Here is an 18,111-nt window from a genome sequence, read left to right as displayed (position 1 = left end):
GCCCTGTTCCCATGATGCACTGGGCCAGGGACAGACTGATTTGCATATAGCCAGGTTCTGAGCTGGGATGGGGCAGTGAGATAAATAACGGTGATGGATCAAGCCCTGATCTTTGGACTGGGTAAGAGTGGTCTGCTCAATTCAGACACTCTGTTCATCACCACCCCCTTTTGTAAATCGATTTTGGCCACTATAGGTGTGGCAGGGTATACTCAGACATGAGTCCCTTTCTCACTGCTCCATCAGGATTCAAGCAAGCCGGGCCGAAGAGGCTGAAATGCCAGAAACCGGTCCCCGGTAGCTTGGCTCCTTTCTGGTAAAGAATTGGCTTGGTAGTTTAGTCTGCCCTGTTCCCATGATGCACTGGGCCAGGGACAGACTGATTTGCATATAGCCAGGTTCTGAGCTGGGATGGGGCAGTGAGATAAATAACGGTGATGGATCAAGCCCTGATCTTTGGACTGGGTAAGAGTGGTCTGCTCAATTCAGACACTCTGTTCATCACCACCCCCTTTTGTAAATCGATTTTGGCCACTATAGGTGTGGCAGGGTATACTCAGACATGAGTCCCTTTCTCACTGCTCCATCAGGATTCAAGCAAGCCGGGCCGAAGAGGCTGAAATGCCAGAAACCGGTCCCCGGTAGCTTGGCTCCTTTCTGGTAAAGAATTGGCTTGGTAGTTTAGTCTGCCCTGTTCCCATGATGCACTGGGCCAGGGACAGACTGATTTGCATATAGCCAGGTTCTGAGCTGGGATGGGGCAGTGAGATAAATAACGGTGATGGATCAAGCCCTGATCTTTGGACTGGGTAAGAGTGGTCTGCTCAATTCAGACACTCTGTTCATCACCACCCCCTTTTGTAAATCGACTATACCACTCCAGCCATAGACCATCGCATGCAAGCAGCCTTGGTCATGATCCAGTAGAAACAAAAGACACTGAACTGCCACCCTTAATCTCCACCAGATGGGACATTTGTATCCCCCCATTGGTGTCAGACGATTTAGGCCTCATCAGTGAGATGCAACTTGGGCCAAAGGCACAGTGAGCACAGCCCACTGATGGGGAAGTCTATTGCACTTGGGGTGTCTCACCTAGACAAACAGAAAGGTGATTGGTGGAATTCTTAAATTATTTGCATCTGCTGGTAATTAATTAAAGTTGCATTACAGGCCACTTTTTTTTAAGACTGCGCCACTGCATATGCCATATACAAATCATATGCAAATCGTTGTAGAACTACTCCAATGGGAACTGCCAGATCCGGTCCATTATAGACAGGCACAGGCAAGACAATGGACTGACACGTCAATGGTTAAGACTGCAAACATTCTGTCAACCACCTTTGCTGAATTAAATCTCATTAATGAAAGGCGTTTGAGCATAGTACCTTCACCTTCAGAAGAAGAGGAGATACCCCCTCATTTACATAATGTATGCGTTTGCACACTGCAGTGGTGAAATACCAGTTCATATAATTCCTACCAGCATAGATTATGCTTCACCTTGAGATACATTAGAATTACAAAAAAGCAGCAGAAATCGATTCAATGAAACTACACATATAAAATGACATGACACTCTGGGCCCTGTTTTGGTTCGCACACTACAACATGTCAAGAGTTCATCTCTAGGGGTTTTGGGACATACATGACATTCAGTGACTGGCCAGATTATTAATAATCTCGTCTAGCCATTTTACTCCAGCGTAAAGAAGCGACAAGAGGTGGTATGATCTGACCAACCGCCATCAGCTTTCTGATCCAAACTCTGGTGGAGAGAGTGAGACCCATCAGGGAGCTCAGACTGAGATCTGCCTCCAAAGCAGAACTCAATCAGCTCATTACTTCCCAGTTATGGATTAAAAAATCATGATGAGGGAATTAAGAAAGACAAGGAAAGGAGGCAGGCAGAGGCACAGAGAAGAGAACATGAAAGAAAGAGTGCTGAAGAATACAAGAAATTAAAGGACAGGGGGCAGGCAATGACATGAAGAGGAGGGAGTGGAAGAGTACAGTGAGTGGAGAGCAGGGCCGGACTGGCTACCGGGCAGTTTGGAATGCTGCCGAGCTGGGAACTGAATTTACTGCAGTGGGGGCTGATTTCGTTCATGGAGACCTGCGTGTGCTTCAAAATACTGAAAGCAAAATGAACTTCGTTTAGCTCACGCAGGTCCCCATTAACGAAATCAACCCCCAGCTCAGCAGCATTCCAAACTGCCTGGTAGCCAGTCCGGCCCTGGTGGAGAGGCAGGAGGTCCCAGGCATGCTGTAGCGACTGTTCGTCTGTTAGGATGGGAGATGGCACGGTTCAGACTGGGGACTTGGACTGGCTCCCTCCACCCCTCACTGGGGGAGGGAGGGGTGGAGGGAACCGGTCTTGGAAACCAAGACCATAAGACCAAGAGTGGGGAAACCAGACTAAGAACTGAGGGGGTTGGGAGAAGAAGGCCAGCAACCCAGGACTACAAGACCATGAAACCGAGGGGCTGAGCAAACAAGACAAGGCTTCAAGACTCTATGACTGCTAAACTGTGGGACTAAGGAAACATAACGTGGAACCTAGAGCTATGAGGCCACAAAACTTAGGGCAGGAAGAAGCCATGCTTAAACTGAAAAGGTGAGGGAACAAGACTTGCAACCCAGAATTATTAAACCATTAAACTGACAAATTGAGTGAAACAGACTTGGAACTCAGGATTGTGAGATCATGAAATTGAGGGGTTGAGGGGACATCACCTGGGACCCATGGCAATTTGATTATTATTAAACTGATAGATTGGTGAACATGAAACTGAGAGGGTTAGAAAAAAAAGACTTCGATTTCAAGACAATGAGACCATAAAACTGTGGGCTTGTGGGGACAAGACTTAGAACCCAAAGTAGTAGACCAGGAAAGGGAGTGGCTGTTATGATAAAGTTTGGAACTCAGCATTTATGAAAACGAAAGTGAGGGATTGAAGTAAGAGTACTTGGTACCTAGATATGGAAGTCCATCAAAATAAGAGACTGAAGGAACAAGAATGAGGAAACCATGGATTATGAAACGATGAAACAGAGAAATTGTGGGAACAAGAACTTGAATCCAGGCCTAGGAGTCCATAAAACTGAGGGGAGCGGGATCAGGACAAGGATAGAACAAAGAACTATGAGACCATAAAAATTAAAGATTGAGGTAACAAGAGTGAGAGAACCCAGAACTATGATATAATGAAAAGAAAGGATTGAGAAAACATTTCTTGGAACCCAGGAACCCCAGAACACAGGAAACAAAAATTGAAACCAAGACTCCAAGATGGAGATAGCAACTCTAAAGCTGGTAATAGTGAAAAAGGCTGGCCTAGTGTGAAAGAAACCAGAGCTGAATTACTGCGTTTTCATAGTAAGGAGGATTCCCAAACCTCACTGCTCCAGACCATGATGTCAACAAGTGCTCGGCTTGGTGTCAAACATGGCGCAACACTTATCCTTAACAGTTTCGTACATATCCGCAAAGTAAGTGTCTCATCTCCTGACAGGGAAATTTTGCAGTGCCAGTGTCCCCGCCATCGGCATGGTGGAGAATACAATGCGCGGAACATGTATATACCTGCATTATTTGATTCTCAGAAAAGAGGAGCGTTCCAATAATGCAAAAAAATGGAACAAAGTGTCACAAATCTGGCACAAATGGAGCGCATTGATCTGTTGCGCGGCCATACATTCTGCTGGTGGTTCATGTTTGCTGACTTACCCTGACACCCTGGAGGGTGGTGTTTATTACATTCATTTCACAACCTCTGTGGCGTCTGCAGGGCCAGATCAGATATCTACGCGACATCACAGTGCTGGCACTGCCCTTCATGAAGGCAGGGAGTGCCAGGTTCATACTGTAGCGAGGCAAATTGGCGCTACTCAATTGCTACTTAACAATGGTAACAGTACAGTTAGTTATCTGTCCTTAGTGGTTCTCAAGGGGCATTGTTCTCGGTCCCACTTTACTAGGTGGGCTTGCATTCATTTCCGAAAGAGATGGACTAACGTTTGCGCATGAGCTCCCACGTCACAACACAATTTGGCACTGCAATCATATCTCTCTGTAATAGGTTGTCCCAATGGTTCAAATCCCCCAGTCACCATATTTTTGCTCCTTTAGTTGCATGTCACAAACCACTTTGTTACAGTACTTTTAGCTCAGTATATTCAGTTGAAGTTATTAGAGACTACAAATCCCAGAAAGCCAGCAGTGTCCCAGTGGCATTCAGCAATATGTCACCATGATATTCCACTGGTCAATGATTGTTCTCCATTTTTTTTTGATTTCAGTAATTTTTTATTGAAAATAAAGAGCATATTTACATCTTCACTTGCCATATTTTGAGGTCCCTTAGTACCGCCCTTTCTACATAGGCCTCCTATTACTGTGACGTTGAGTTCAAATCGAGCTGGCTCTGTTATGACGCATTTTGTCTTCCTCCAAAACCTATTTCCGCGTTTGTCAGCCTTATTCAGGGCTTTAAGCTCCTGCGCCGGGACGCCCCTTGGCTGGGGTATCTGTGCGCATAATAAATCAATATAACATAACATAACATAACATAACATAACATAAGTGGGCCGAGTCTCACCGGGTCTGAGGACCGGCAGTGTTTTTTTAATGAGGCCTCGAAACGGGTCTCTATCGGGCTCTGTTTTGTGCCCTGGGACAGGTGGTCCGTTTTTTTCGATCGTTATAGGGGAAGGGAAATCCTTTAAAGAGTCATTTTCTCTCTGGATTTCTCTTCTTTTCGGAACTCAGGAGCAGCAACATTGTTGTGGTGTCACCAGTTCTTTATGTGGAAGCTTTTTCAATATAATATACAAGCCACAGTAACTGCTTATTTATCTTATGCAGCTAACAACCATTGCCAAAGCCAATAGTCCTGGCTTGTTATGTATAATGTTACTGGCTGTATCATATATCTGGATGCAATAACAGAAACAGCAAAATACCAACCGGGCGGCACACTGTGCTAAGCACAGATTTTTAGCTTGCGAGTTTTTAAGCCACGTCCTTAATTACATTGGTCACACCCCCTTGAGGGCCCCCCCCCCGTTTTTTCATCCCACTTAAAGCCCTGGCCTTATCCCACCAACAACCTCTCTGTGGTGTTATTAGTTAAATCCATTTTAACAGGTTACCTTGTTTCCAGCCACTGCCTTAATTTAAGAAACCTAGGCATTCAGGATATTGCAGGCGTCAGTCACTTCAATTGAACCAAGTGGACTATAAATACAGACCAACCAAAGTTGATATTAGTTTTACCGCGTGCGGATGGGGCGGGGCTTTGAAAGGTGTCTGGAGCGGCCGGGCTATGAGCCCATTGACACCCATCCAAACATGGATGCCCGAACAGACCCTTACAATATCTACTAAAAACAAATTACAAAGTCTTGTGAGGCTGCCATGACATCCTGGGGAGGTTGTAAAACACTTGATGGACGTTGGCTGCACACAGCGTGCACACAGTGAGATGGAAGCCTGTTCTGTGCAAAGGTTTCCGTCTCACTGTGAGCACTGTCTATGATATAGGCCTTTCACCAGGAGACATTGTGAAGAGAGCCCATATTCACACAGTGGCACCATGTACGTTGGCAGGTCGGTGAGTACCAGATTACATATGTTTTTCGGCTTGCAGGAACGGAATTGTAATATTTTGGTAGCACAGAGTCACCCGGTGACTGGCTGTGAACCCCACCCAAATCCCTATTACGAGGTCTTAGCAGCAGGGACTCTCCATGCTGGACCTTGTGAAATCTCCCATCAGAGGCAAACAGTAGATCGCCCACCCCAACAAAGGGCTACATTTATCAACATTTGGTGCAAAGCAATGCAGAAAGACAACCTGCTGCGCAGTGGCACGTGGAGAGAGCAGGAAAGGGCATTAATTACTAATATATGGCTCGTTCCTGATCTCTTTGCACTGGCATACTTGTGGCTGCCAAGCGGATATATGACGTTACCACGCGCGCGTTACAACGACGTACCATTACAACGCGGTTGTAACAACGCAAGTCGTTACAACGACTTGCGTTGGGGGGGCGCAAATTTAAAAAATTTAATTTACTATTCCAACACCAGTCCCCGTGGATAGTAGGGAAGGTGTTGGGATAGTAAATTAAATGATTTACTATTCTCGAGCGTCCCCCAGCGCAATTTGTTGTAACAACTTTCGTTGTTACAACTGCGTGGTAATGGTACGTCGTGGTAACGCGCGCGTTGTAAACGTTGCATACCCTGCCAAGCACCAATGCAGGCACCCTTGTGCCATGTTGCAAGCGTGTCTGCCTTACAGGCAGGATTGTTTTGGGCAGGAAAGGACACCTTCCTGTACAAAAACAATCCTCAGAGTCATTTGACTCTTTTGACGTGTGCTGCAGAATGCAACACATGTAGAAAGAGGAAACGATGAGGAGAAATAAAGACATTTCTCCATCTTACACTGCCCTGGGAATGCGTTGCACTTTGACGCATTCCCAGGTTTTCTAGTCTTAGTTATTCTAGGAATGCGCAACAAAACATTGGTGGATGCATTAGAACACCCGCACTCTACCCATGGAACACCTGCCTAACGCGGAGTAATGCAAGGCCTTGCATTACTCCATATTTACTATGCCACACAGAGCCACGCAAAGTGGCATAGTAAATCTGACTTGCGGGGTCTTGTAGCCTTGTGTAACACAGGGGCAATGCAAGCCCTTAACAAATCTGGCCCAAAGGAACTTCTCTGTCCCGGGTAGGGTGACCATAGGCCCCGGATTTCCCCTGACAGTACCAGTTTTCAGAGGACTGTTTCGGTGTCCCAACGATTTTGTTTATTTTAAATCCATGTCCCGGTTTTTGGGACAAAGGTTAGATCATCCTTGGATTAGAATTGAAAGGTATGCTCACCTTTCACAGGCGCCTCTAAAGTCTTACATAATTCAAGTAATTTATTTGTATGTGCCCGCTGCCTGCTCTCAGGAGAGACAGAGTGGGGGGAAAAGGCAGGGGAGAGAATGGCAGGGGCGGCGCAGGGTGGAGGTGCCATAGATAGAGGGGGGTGGGGTGTGTGTGTGTGTATATATATATATATATGTGTGTATACATAGATATATATATATGTTTATCTCTCTCTCTCTCTCTCTCTCTCTCTCTCTCTCTATATATATATATATATATATATATATATATATATATATATATATATATATATGTACATATACACATAGCATTATCTATGGCACCTCTACCATGCGCCCTACTCAGCCCCACTGTACTCTATGCCATACATCTGTGTGTGTATATATACACACACACAGATGTACACACATTTAGAAGGCTCGGGGAAAAAACGGGTAAGGCCAAATATAAAATTGAGACTGTAGGATTTAGTCCTCCTTTTATGTCTGACCTGTCCCGGTGTTTGCTTCTCAAAATCTGGTCACCCTAGCCCAGGGCCCTGATGTGCCTAGGTCCTGCTGGCCGCAATGTTTTTGGAAGGTTCTAGAACGTGGCAAGAGGCGCAGCGCAGGTTTCCCCTTGATGTCCCACCGCCCTCAGTGAGCATTCGTGTGGTCAAGCACCGCGTCCAGGGTGGACTCGGTGCGGGGGCCAGGGCCCTTAGGCCGCACTCCTGCCCGCCCCGGCCTGGGCTCCACAATGCCTCGGGTGAACCCGTGAGTCACCTCCGAGCTTGAGGGGGGGCGGGGCGGGCGGCCCAGGTGTCTGAAGAGGGCGTGAGGTGCAGGCCGGGTTGCCAGGTGAAGATGTGGATTCCGGTTTGGCAGCCTCCCGTCTCCTCTTTTATAAAACGAATCTGAAGCGTCGTGTCCGGGCGAGAAGGCGCTAGAAACAGAGCAGCACGGAGCACTGCGCACGGGGGCGGAGGCAGAGCAGCACGGAGGCAGAGCAGCCATAAAACAAGGGGGACCCGCGCTCTGTGGGGCGGAGAAGAGAGTGGTCCGCTCCCCCTGACCTCTCGGACGTCCAGAGGCGCAGCTTCGACGGGAGCGCGGGACAGGACTTGCTGTCACTTTGGTCTGGTGAGTACTGGTCTACCAGTGTTTGGGAACACTGCGGGGTTTGTTATGTGGCAGGTCAGAGGGTGGGCTGCCTCCTCCTGGCATGTAAGAGCCTCCTAGGGTCACGTCTTCATGTCCCAGTCCCATGGATTTCACTTTATCTCCAAATCCATCACGCCCTTGTGTCATTCCTTCCATATCAATCCACTACTTTCTAAGCTTACGCCACCACCTAGAGAGCCCTAAAATGACCACCATGGAAACTTCCAGACTCCGCTCGAACCACTGGAATGACCATGGCAACCGGAAAACCCACAGCACCACACTAATGAATGTCTGCAGCCGGATGAATGCCAGGAGAGACACTGTGGCAGTGACAACATTGTGAAAATTGTGTGTTTTCCTTGGCGAGTACCAGGCTGAGAGAAGTCAGTGATAGTTCATGTCATGTTGTGTTGTGTTGCCTTATGCAGTGAGCATGAACTTGACCCGAAGGTACTGGAGCGCTTTACATGAGCACTAGTTACATTACAGAAGGACGCTTTCATTTTTATGTGTATAGGCACGGGGAGATTAAGTGATTTGCCCAGAATCGAACTTGTTCCCCAGTTCCAAAGTCTGTAGCTCTGGTCCCTACGCCACATCCTTTCCAATTATCCCTTATGTTTGCTGCACTCACAGAGCACAGGCTGCCAGTGGAGTGCCCTGATAGCACATGCAGCGGTTGGCTGACTATTCTGTGTGTTCCAGAGGTTACCTTCGCAGCCTGGAGCTGATTTGACTTACGTGTCAGGTGTATTATGTGCTTTTGTGTTTCTCGATTAGAAGGCTGTGTCTTATTTGTTTGCTCTATGGGTGTTCGATTTTCGGGTCTCAGGGTTGAGGCTCCAGGTCCTTACCAGCTTCTTATACATCCTCTAGTTCGGTGGACGCGCTCACTGCCTGACAGGTGGAGACGTGTGACTGGCATATTGGGTATAATGATAGTCAACTGTACACGGCTTAGGAAGAGATCTGAGGCGGGAGGGATGGACTTTGACCTGGGTGAACTCACTTTACTACAGGAGGAGCAAACAGTGGACTGGAAAAATGGCCGCCCTTAGAAAGGGTCCCCTCAACTTGGCAAGTGATAGCCGATGATGAGGAGGCCATGTTGCCTTGGGCGTGAGGGGTAACCAGTTTCTTGCCTGTGCATTTTGTTTAAATATGAAGCGAACTGCTACAGAGTGAATGCCATTTGCAACTTGGTTCTGGTTACTCTGTTATTTTGTCGTGACCAGTAAAATTGTACACATATGCATAGGTGGGTAGGATAGAATGCATTTATGACTGACTAGCTTGGGGAGAACAATAAGTGGAATAATGTATATCTCCACCAAATCAAAGCTGGAAGTATGAAAAGCAAGGGGTTTAGAGGGTGCAGGAACCCACTAAAGCGTCCCTTGGGTTGCGGGTGTGAGGCACCCATATTGAGCTCACTGGTTAAATTATTTAGTTTGGGGTGTCCATGCATTTCTTTTAATTTGTGGAGTGGCAGGGTATGAAGTTTTTTTTAACAAAGTTTTATTAGAGTTGCATTACATGAGAACACATTATTTCTTAGGCACGGGAGATTAAGTGATTTGCCCAGAATAACAGGATGTTCAGAGTCATTACTCTCCCCAACAGTTGCCACAGCGAGAATCTGACACACTTCGGAGAAAAGCCAGGCAGGCTTGTTTTGATCCGGTTTAACTCCTGTTTCCTGGTGAGGGGTTCTCAGTCCTGTCGCTTCCTCATTCTGGATGTATTGGGTTCGAGAAATTATCCCCTAACACGCCTTTTATTTTTACCAACCAACACTTTTAATAAACCAATTTTATTATACAAAACGAAACATTAACAATTAGTAATGTTATTGAAAAATAATAATTGGAAACAATTTAAGAACGCTTGATTGCAATTTTATTTCAAAATCAAATCGATATTATTTTGATCCGTTGTGGGGGGTGGGGGGGTGGTCAAAAGGAGTGGGCCCATAGGCAGGTGCCTACTTTGCATATTTGGTAATCCAGAACTGCTAAAAAGTCAGTGGAAGTAAGGCTGACTGGATGCATGCTAAGCTTGCTGCTGCTGAACGGCCAGCAGTCTGGGGCAGAGTGGGTCACATGCCAGATTTGCTCTGACAGGGGAGGAGGCAGCGCTGGGTCTCAGTCCAGGCTGATCTTTGAAAGGCACATGAGACCGAGGCAGAGGTAGAGTTTGCCATGTACCTCTGAAAGTACAGCAGGGGTGGGGCTGGGGCAGTGGCAGTCACATGATAAACCAATTGCTCTGAAAGAATAATTGGAGTTAGGACCACCTCAATGTATTAAGACACCCTATGCCAGGTGCATGTTGTGTCCTTTCTTCCTTTTTATAGGGTGTCATCTTTTTCATTCATGTTCAATGCAGTTGGGTCTGCCACTTGCATCCGACGGTGAGGCAGGCCAGCCCCTGTGTGGCCCTGGAAAGGGACGGGACAGAGTCAGTCAGTCACATCCCATGAGTGCCAAATCCCGTATCTTATAAGTCTGTATTTCAGCGGGCTCTTTGCTTTTGCAAACCCAGCAAGAATGTATTGTGTGTGAATTTCTCTGGCAGCCAGCACTTTAAAGCGAGATACATTAGGCTCAAGCTACACGTTATAGCAATGGCCAGGGCCTGCGCTAGGCATGGGCAGCTGCCCAGGGCCTCGCACTCAGTCCACCAGCATGGGGCCCCGAACGGATCGTGTGCCCTGTTGTTTCCCTGTCTCCGTGCAATTAGGGTCTATGGGAGGGGTCCCCTCCCTGGGCCTCTCAGGGATGGTGTCTGGAGGCCTAGGGGAGGGAGACACTTTCCCTTGTCCCAATTGCAAGGAGACTCATTCAGAAACACTGCGGGGAGGCCCTTTGTACAGGATTTTAGGGCCCCCACAGTGTTAACTCTCAGCCCACAAGCAATTTTACACCTATCAGGCTGGAGGTGTGAGAATTTCCTGTGGGCTGAAAGTTAAAACTGTGGGGCGCTAAAATCCTGTACAATGGGCCTCCCGCGGTGTCTCTGAATGGTTTCCTTGCAAGGGGTCACTTAAGTAAATTAGGGGGGCCTCGCACATTCTCTTAAGTGAATTAGAGGGGCCTTGCGCATTCCCTTTTGGCCCAGGGCCTCGCAAATCATAGAACCGGCCCTGGTAATGGCAATACAGGAGGATATGGTTTTAATAGATAAAAAAAACTGCTGTTCAAGTGGTGTCGTCTGTGCATAGGCACGAGGTCACTCCCTGACTCCCTGCATCGAGTCCAGTTATGAGCTCTGTCTGTGCATATAGTCAGTAATGGACTCCCTAACATATTGTCCGTTGATGACACTAGCTGTGTTGCCCTATGCGCCCAGTATCACTCCGTGTGCCCCGTGCCGCCCTCGTGGGGTTCCCTGGCATTCCTGCTGTGTGGCATGGCCCGGGCTCAGCGGAAACCTTTTAGTGTGCGGGCGGGGAAAGGGAACACTTGTACCCCTCCCTCCTGGACACATGGCACGCCTGCCGTGCCTCGTATCAGACGTATTTTCATCACTGACCCTAGAGTGGGCCTCTTAGGATCATCCACACATCTCAGCGCCATTTATCCTCTCATTAGGGTCACGCCACAGTATATTATGTCCCCATGGATTGTAGAGTGTATGCTGCCAGACAGTACTTAACTTAATTTCGTCACGGTGGCACGGCAGTGTTGAAAGATGGCATTATGCAGCTGTTGGAGTGGGTGCCCAGGCTCGGGTTTCTCGTGCCACCTGTGCCAGGTATGTCATTACTCATGTGTTTTAACTCTGATCAGCTTCTGTTCCGCTTTCACTAATCTTTCCCCGAGGGCAGTTCACAGTTTCTTGGGCCCAAGGTCTCGGATGCGCCGGGAGACAGACCAGGAAGAGAAGCACCGCCGCACCAATTCCGAATTAGTGAGAGTGAGTGAGGTGGTGGTGGTGGAAGGAAGCTGGGGGTGAGGGGGTGAAGAGGCTCGAGAGCGGAAGGTAAAAAGAGAATGTGTAAAAAGAGAAAGAGACAGGGGGCGAATTTAACGTTCAAATATTTTTGGAGCACATTAAAACCTGTGATGTTTTAGTTCATAACCATTTACAAACCAGAACCCCCAAAGCGATGTTCTTTATTTTGATAAATAGCAACATCTCTGATGTGCTATGAGTTTACCCAGTGCTTTAGGGATATTTTTGCATTTTGCCCGCCAGGTACTGAAGAGATGTACACGGCCGAACTGGGTAGGCCTGATCCCCGCACCCCCACCTCAACCACTAATTCCCCACTGACACTTCCCACGGAATGCAGAAAAATGCACAGTAAAAGGAGCTGGTATTTCCAGGTGTGTGCGGTTATTCCCCATTACCAGGAGGAAAGTCCGAATAGCCAAACTCTTTGTGCTGGGGGTCCTGGACTGAACCAGCGATTCTGGGCCCTTGGTATCCTGCATCAAGTTACCATCACATGCTCATTAGGACCATAGGGCCTTTTTTACAAGCCCCTTACGTCGCCGTGTCGTCACTTTTAATATGGAAAAAAGAGGCGGCGCAAAGGGCTTGTAAATAAGCCCCCCCAGTCCCCAGAGCTGTCATAGATCTCACGTAGTTGTGTTGTGCGCGCACCTTCCATGCTTTATTGATGCTTTAAGGGTGCATCTTGCATTTGGTATTTTTTGGGATCAATTTCAAAACTCATTGCGTCTACTCACCGCAGGGCAACGCGCTTACCTGAGTCGGGCACAGTCGAACGTTATGTCGCCGTGGCAGGGAGCCTGGCGCAGACCCTTGGCATGACTGCCCCCGAGCAGGGGCACTGTCTGGTGCGGTCTGATCCCGGTCAACAGGTGTAGAAGAGCCAGGCAGACGTGGGGCCAAGGGGCCTTTGCTGAACCGACCACCCTAAAGGTTTATCCGCAGAGCAGCCATCGGGCCTTGGAAGCAGCTGCTGTGGTGATGCCGAGCCATTCCCAAGTAGCAGGCAGGTGGCCTCGTTTCACTCCCCGGGTACCTGCTCGGCGTCGATGCCCTCCTCAGATATTCGGGGCGAGGAGGGGCAGTTCCGCTCCGGCATCTCCTAGTTACACCCAGCAGGCGACATGGAGAGGACCTTGTTTACCTTGTTGCCAGGTAACGACCTCTCTTCGCTCACCATCCTCCTTCAAGTCTCTGCAGGTAACGGGTTAACACAACCACCTGCCACTAGGTGCGCCTCCTGGGAAGTTATTCCTTTCCTGCTACCTTCCCAGGTCTATAGGCCTGTGTTTAGAAGCTCCAAAATTAAAAGCTCTTTAACTCCATCGCCAGCGTCTGATGCAGCGTGTCATCATCTATAAGTGCGAGGGAGCTTCACTGCGTCTGCACCCATCAGAGCCAGGGAGCTTCAGTGTGAGGAACCCATCAGAGCCAGGGAGCTTCAGTGTGAGGGAGCTTTACTGCGTCTGCTCTGCACCCATTAGAGCCAGGGAGCTTCAGTGTGTCTGCATCCATAAGTGCGAGGGAGATTCAGTGTGTCTGCACCATCAGTGTGAGGGAGATTTAGTGTGTCTGCACCATCAGTGCGAGGGTGCTTCAGTGTGTCTGTACACTTCAGTGCGAGGGTGCTTCAGTGTGTCTGTACACATTAGTGTGAGGGAGCTACAGTGTGTCTGTACCCATCAGTGCGAGGGTGCTTCAGTGTGTCTGTACCCATCAGTGCGAGGGAGCTACAGTGTTTCTGCACCATCAGTGCGAGGGTGTTTCAGTGTGTCTGTACACATCAGTGCGAGGGAGCTCCAGTGTGTCTGCAACAATCCGTGTGAGGGAACTTCAGTGTGTCTGCACCCATCAAATCCAGGGAGCTTCAGTGTGTCTGCACCCAACAAGGAAGGGAGCTTCAGTGTATCTGCACCCATCAGTGCGAGGGAGCTTCAGTGTGTCTGCACCATCAGTGCGAAGGAGATTCAGTGTGTCTGCACCGATCAGTGCGAGGGAGCTTCAGTGTGTCTGTACCCAACAAGGAATGGGGCTTCAGTGTGTCTGCACCCATCAGTGTGAGGGAGCTTCAGTGTGTCTGCACCCATCAGTGCGAAGGAGATTCAGTGTGTCTGCACCCATCAGTGCGAGGGAGCTTCAGTGTGTCTGTACACTTCAGTGTGAGGGAGCTTCAGTGTGAAGGAGCTTCAGTATGTCTGGACCCATCAGTGCGAGGGAGCTTCAGTGTTTCTGCACTCATCAGTACCAGGGAGCTTCAGTGTGACTGCACCACTGTGACCACTCAGTGCGAGGGAGCTTCAATGTGTCTGTACGCATCAGTGTGAGGGAGCTCCAGTGTGTCTGCAACAATCCGTGTGAGGGAACTTCAGTGTGTCTGCACCCATCAAATCCAGGGAGCTTCAGTGTGTCTGCACCCTACAAGTAAGGGAGCTTCAGTGTATCTGCACCCATCAGTGCGAGGGAGCTTCAGTGTGTCTGCACCATCAGTGCGAAGGAGATTCAGTGTGTCTGCACCGATCAGTGCGAGGGAGCTTCAGTGTGTCTGTACCCAACAAGGAATGGGGCTTCAGTGTGTCTGCACCCATCAGTGTGAGGGAGCTTCAGTGTGTCTGCACATGTATGCTATAATGATAGGACTTATTTTTTTGGGGTGCTGGGCCTGGAGATTTAAAACGTATGCCAGTGGTTGGGGTTGGCTTTACTATTGAGAATTTATTCTACCTATGCAGACCCTTTTTAGCAACAATAGGATAATAAAAGACTGGAAGAAGACATAACGGTCTAACTTTTACAATAAAGTTAGCATGCAGCTCTTTGTTGACAGTTCATAGTTCACTGTGGTATACTAGGATTGTAATTTATGAACTGCAAGTAATAAAAGGATCTCTGTGAGAAAAACACTAATCCACTGAGCTATCCACATAAAATACAATAATGTGATCTGTATGGTGCACAAATTCTTTGCGAAAGGCGTATTAACGATCTCTGCAACTTTATGATGAGCCAAATTGCCACTAAACAAACTCCTGTTATATTGACATTTTTATTGTTGCCGAACAACTGATGGGCATAGAAGGAACTCTGCAGAGGGTGCTTTTCAACCCATAAGAGTAGGGGGACCAGGCATCCCGGTTTTGTCGGGAGGGTTTCTGTTTTTCACCAGGTGTCCCAGCAGATTTCAGGACATTTAGCTCATGTCCCGGCTTTTAGAGAGGGTCGACTAAAAATGGTGGGATGTGCCTTTTTATGTTTTACAAAGCAGGGATAGTTAACAACTGTTATAAGAAATCAATGTAATCAACAGGCATGATACTGGCTTTAAAAAATGCATTTTATATATGTTATTATTGCCTCTTTTGTAATTCTCTGCTGAGGAGGGCTGACATTCTGTGTGATCTGTTGTAGCAAAATGGTAGTCCTTCTTCTATTTTTGTACAATGTCACGGTTTCCGGCTTTAAAATTCTGGTCACCCTACATAAGATATTCCTAAACACAGCACCCCTGAGCATTGCGCCGCGTGTGACAGCAACGGTCACACTGCCCTAAATCTGTCCCTGATAATAACATCAGTTAATTACTTTTTTAGGGTACCATGTACTTGGGTCGGGAATTAAAGTTCTAGTGTGCAGAGAGAGCCTGTCGTAAAAGCATTTGAAGAGTGCCATACACTGTATGTTCTTTTCAAATTTGTACTTAAATGTTTGGAAATCTAAATTAATCTTAGAGTAATCTGCCAAACAACTTTATTCAGCAACTCACTGACAAAACTGACCTGTATTATTGTGAAACGTATGCCCTCTATCTTGGTGTTAAGCCATATTTCATATTTGTAAAGCCTGCTGACACCTTAGTAAGGTCATGATGATGCCATATAAAAACAAGCACACACAAATAAATACATAGCCACCCCCGCGACGCGTCAGAGCCTAATGCAAGGTGTCCTCACACCCTCGGGGCAGGGTTCATCTCGGTGAATAAACCATCCGAAACACAGCAGCCTCGTGCAGAGTATCCCCTGGTGGGTTGGTTATTGACCTCGCAGGGTGAATGACTGGTCATCAGGCTGTATTAAAGGCTTTAGGGCCAGTCCCTAACTGGTTTGGGGCCACGTCACATCAGGATTTTACATTCTTTCTCAGTACCATCATTGTTGATAAGTATGTGTATAAAGCTGTGCTGTGCATCACTCCATGTGTACCGCAGCTCCGCCCAGTCTTTCGCGCCAACAAACCCTGCCCAATCATAGGTACTTCTTGACAGCACATGCGCATTGAGTTTGGAAGCCTGCACGAGGGGCTGCAGCCAGGGCCTTGCAGGCCTCCAATCAGTGGCGTAACTTTAGCCCCTGCAGCCCCCGCTGTAGAGGGCGACCTCCAGGGGGCCTCCTCCAACATTTTGAACGGGCGGCGGGCACGTGCACTGAGAGCTCTTCACTGGATCCAGAGCGTTGTGGAATCCCTCCATGTACTTAGCAAGGGGGTGGTGGTGGTGGGGGGGGGGGGGTCCGTTTCGTTACGCAAATGTCTCATATGCACACCTCAAAAGCAGTGTCTCTATTTAATGCATTTTTATAATGCGCGGATTTTACCCAAAGGTGTCAGAGCGCTGTACAATACAACCAGTTACATTACATGAGAGAAATGTTACAGAATAGAACGTTACAAAAATAGCAGAACACAATATCAAACACAGCCAGCAAGGAATGTACAGGAAAATATTACAAATTTACAATGACTAACGAACTTCCTAGAGGGGTCTGAGAATGAAGGTATTTGTTCTGAAAGTGTCTTTGGAAAAGAAGAGATTTGAGGTCAGCTTTGAAGATCCGGATAGAGGTGGTGGCATGGAGCAATGGAAGAAACGAGTTCCAGATTGTCACCGCATTACCTGAGAACGATTGAGCCATCGATTTTTCCCTTTTGAAGGAGGGGAGATCAAGCAGAAACTTTACCGTATTCCGAGAAGGTCTCAAGCCTCCAGACAATTTCAGTTTATTCACCAGATAGCGAGGGGAGGAAGTATGCAAGGCTGTGTGGGTGATGCAGGCCATTTTGTAAATAGATCTTGCCTCGATGGGAAGCCATCGAAGAGAAGACAGGATAGGAGTGATGTGGTCACTTCATTTGGACCCTGAAATGAAGTGAGCTGCTGAATGGAGGATGGATTTGAGGGGGAGAGGTGAGATTTGGGTAGGCCAGCCAGAAGAGAATTGTAATAATCCAGTCTAGAGAGAACTAGCGATTGAACCAACATTTTTAGGTCTATCAACGAACCATTCCTGCTCCAGTGGCTGTACTTACCAATACACATCCCAGGGACATGTGTGTCATTGTCAGCCGTCTCATTTAGCCCTGGGAACTCACACATACCTCCCTGTGTGCGACAGTCCCGCAGGCACATGGTGAACGCACTGCTTCACACGGAGGGGACCTGGTGAGGTGTCATCTCTTCCATGAAGCATGTTCCCAGTTTTGTGCTTGCAACTTCTCATCTGACTTGACCCATTCTGGATTTTACAGGCTCCACGGACCAATGGAAGGACAGACTCTTAAATACATATGTACTTTCTGGGGAGGGCCGGCAGGTCCGAGGTAGTGGGAGGAAGCCCGTTGTCCAGGCTGGCAAAGGTCAGCATTCAATAATGGAACGCAATCGTCATTGTCTCACTTTCCTCCACACCTCGCAGTGCATGAAGGGAAACAGAAAGGGGGCCAAAATTAACTCTGTGGTCAAAGTAATACAGCAAACATTTGAAGGGTTAGAAGACGGTGCTTGAGGTGATACCAGCACTTTCCAACAGATGAACTGCATAAAGTTAATCCAGACAGTGTTACTTGTAGATGCGCAGGCTTGTTTCCATTTGACACACATGATGCGCTGATCTTGAGAAATAAGACTCCTGGGGACCCCCACAGAGCACTAACTATTGGAGTAATTCACAAGGTTCTAATCAGAATCTCACAAAAAATAAAGAGGATTTGAAAGGCAATGTACCATGCATATTGTGTTGCCCAACAGAATGAGACCGGGTCACATAATTCGTTGGTTAGAGAAACACTCCACAGGCTGTATTTATTTATTTAAGA

General features: G+C 47.8%; 2 protein-coding genes across 2 annotated transcripts in view; one reads left to right on the top strand and one right to left on the bottom strand.

Moving 5' to 3' along the window:
- Window positions 1–12,938, bottom strand: part of SMIM35 (small integral membrane protein 35) — a 428,495-nt gene extending 415,557 nt beyond the window's left edge. The window contains exon 1 of the mRNA XM_086957018.1: window positions 12,781–12,938. The gene's annotated coding sequence lies outside the window, so the exon portion shown is untranslated. The remainder of the gene's footprint in view (window positions 1–12,780) is intronic.
- The window catches only part of TMPRSS4 (transmembrane serine protease 4), an 87,560-nt gene continuing 77,203 nt past the window's right edge, over window positions 7,755–18,111 (top strand). Inside the window, exon 1 of the mRNA XM_086957012.1 lies at window positions 7,755–8,040. The gene's annotated coding sequence lies outside the window, so the exon portion shown is untranslated. The remainder of the gene's footprint in view (window positions 8,041–18,111) is intronic.

The sequence above is a fragment of the Lissotriton vulgaris genome, chromosome 2_1 (assembly GCF_964263255.1).
Source record: "Lissotriton vulgaris chromosome 2_1, aLisVul1.2, whole genome shotgun sequence".
NCBI classification, from domain to species: Eukaryota; Metazoa; Chordata; class Amphibia; order Caudata; family Salamandridae; genus Lissotriton; species Lissotriton vulgaris.
This window is presented reverse-complemented; position numbering and strand designations above follow the sequence as displayed.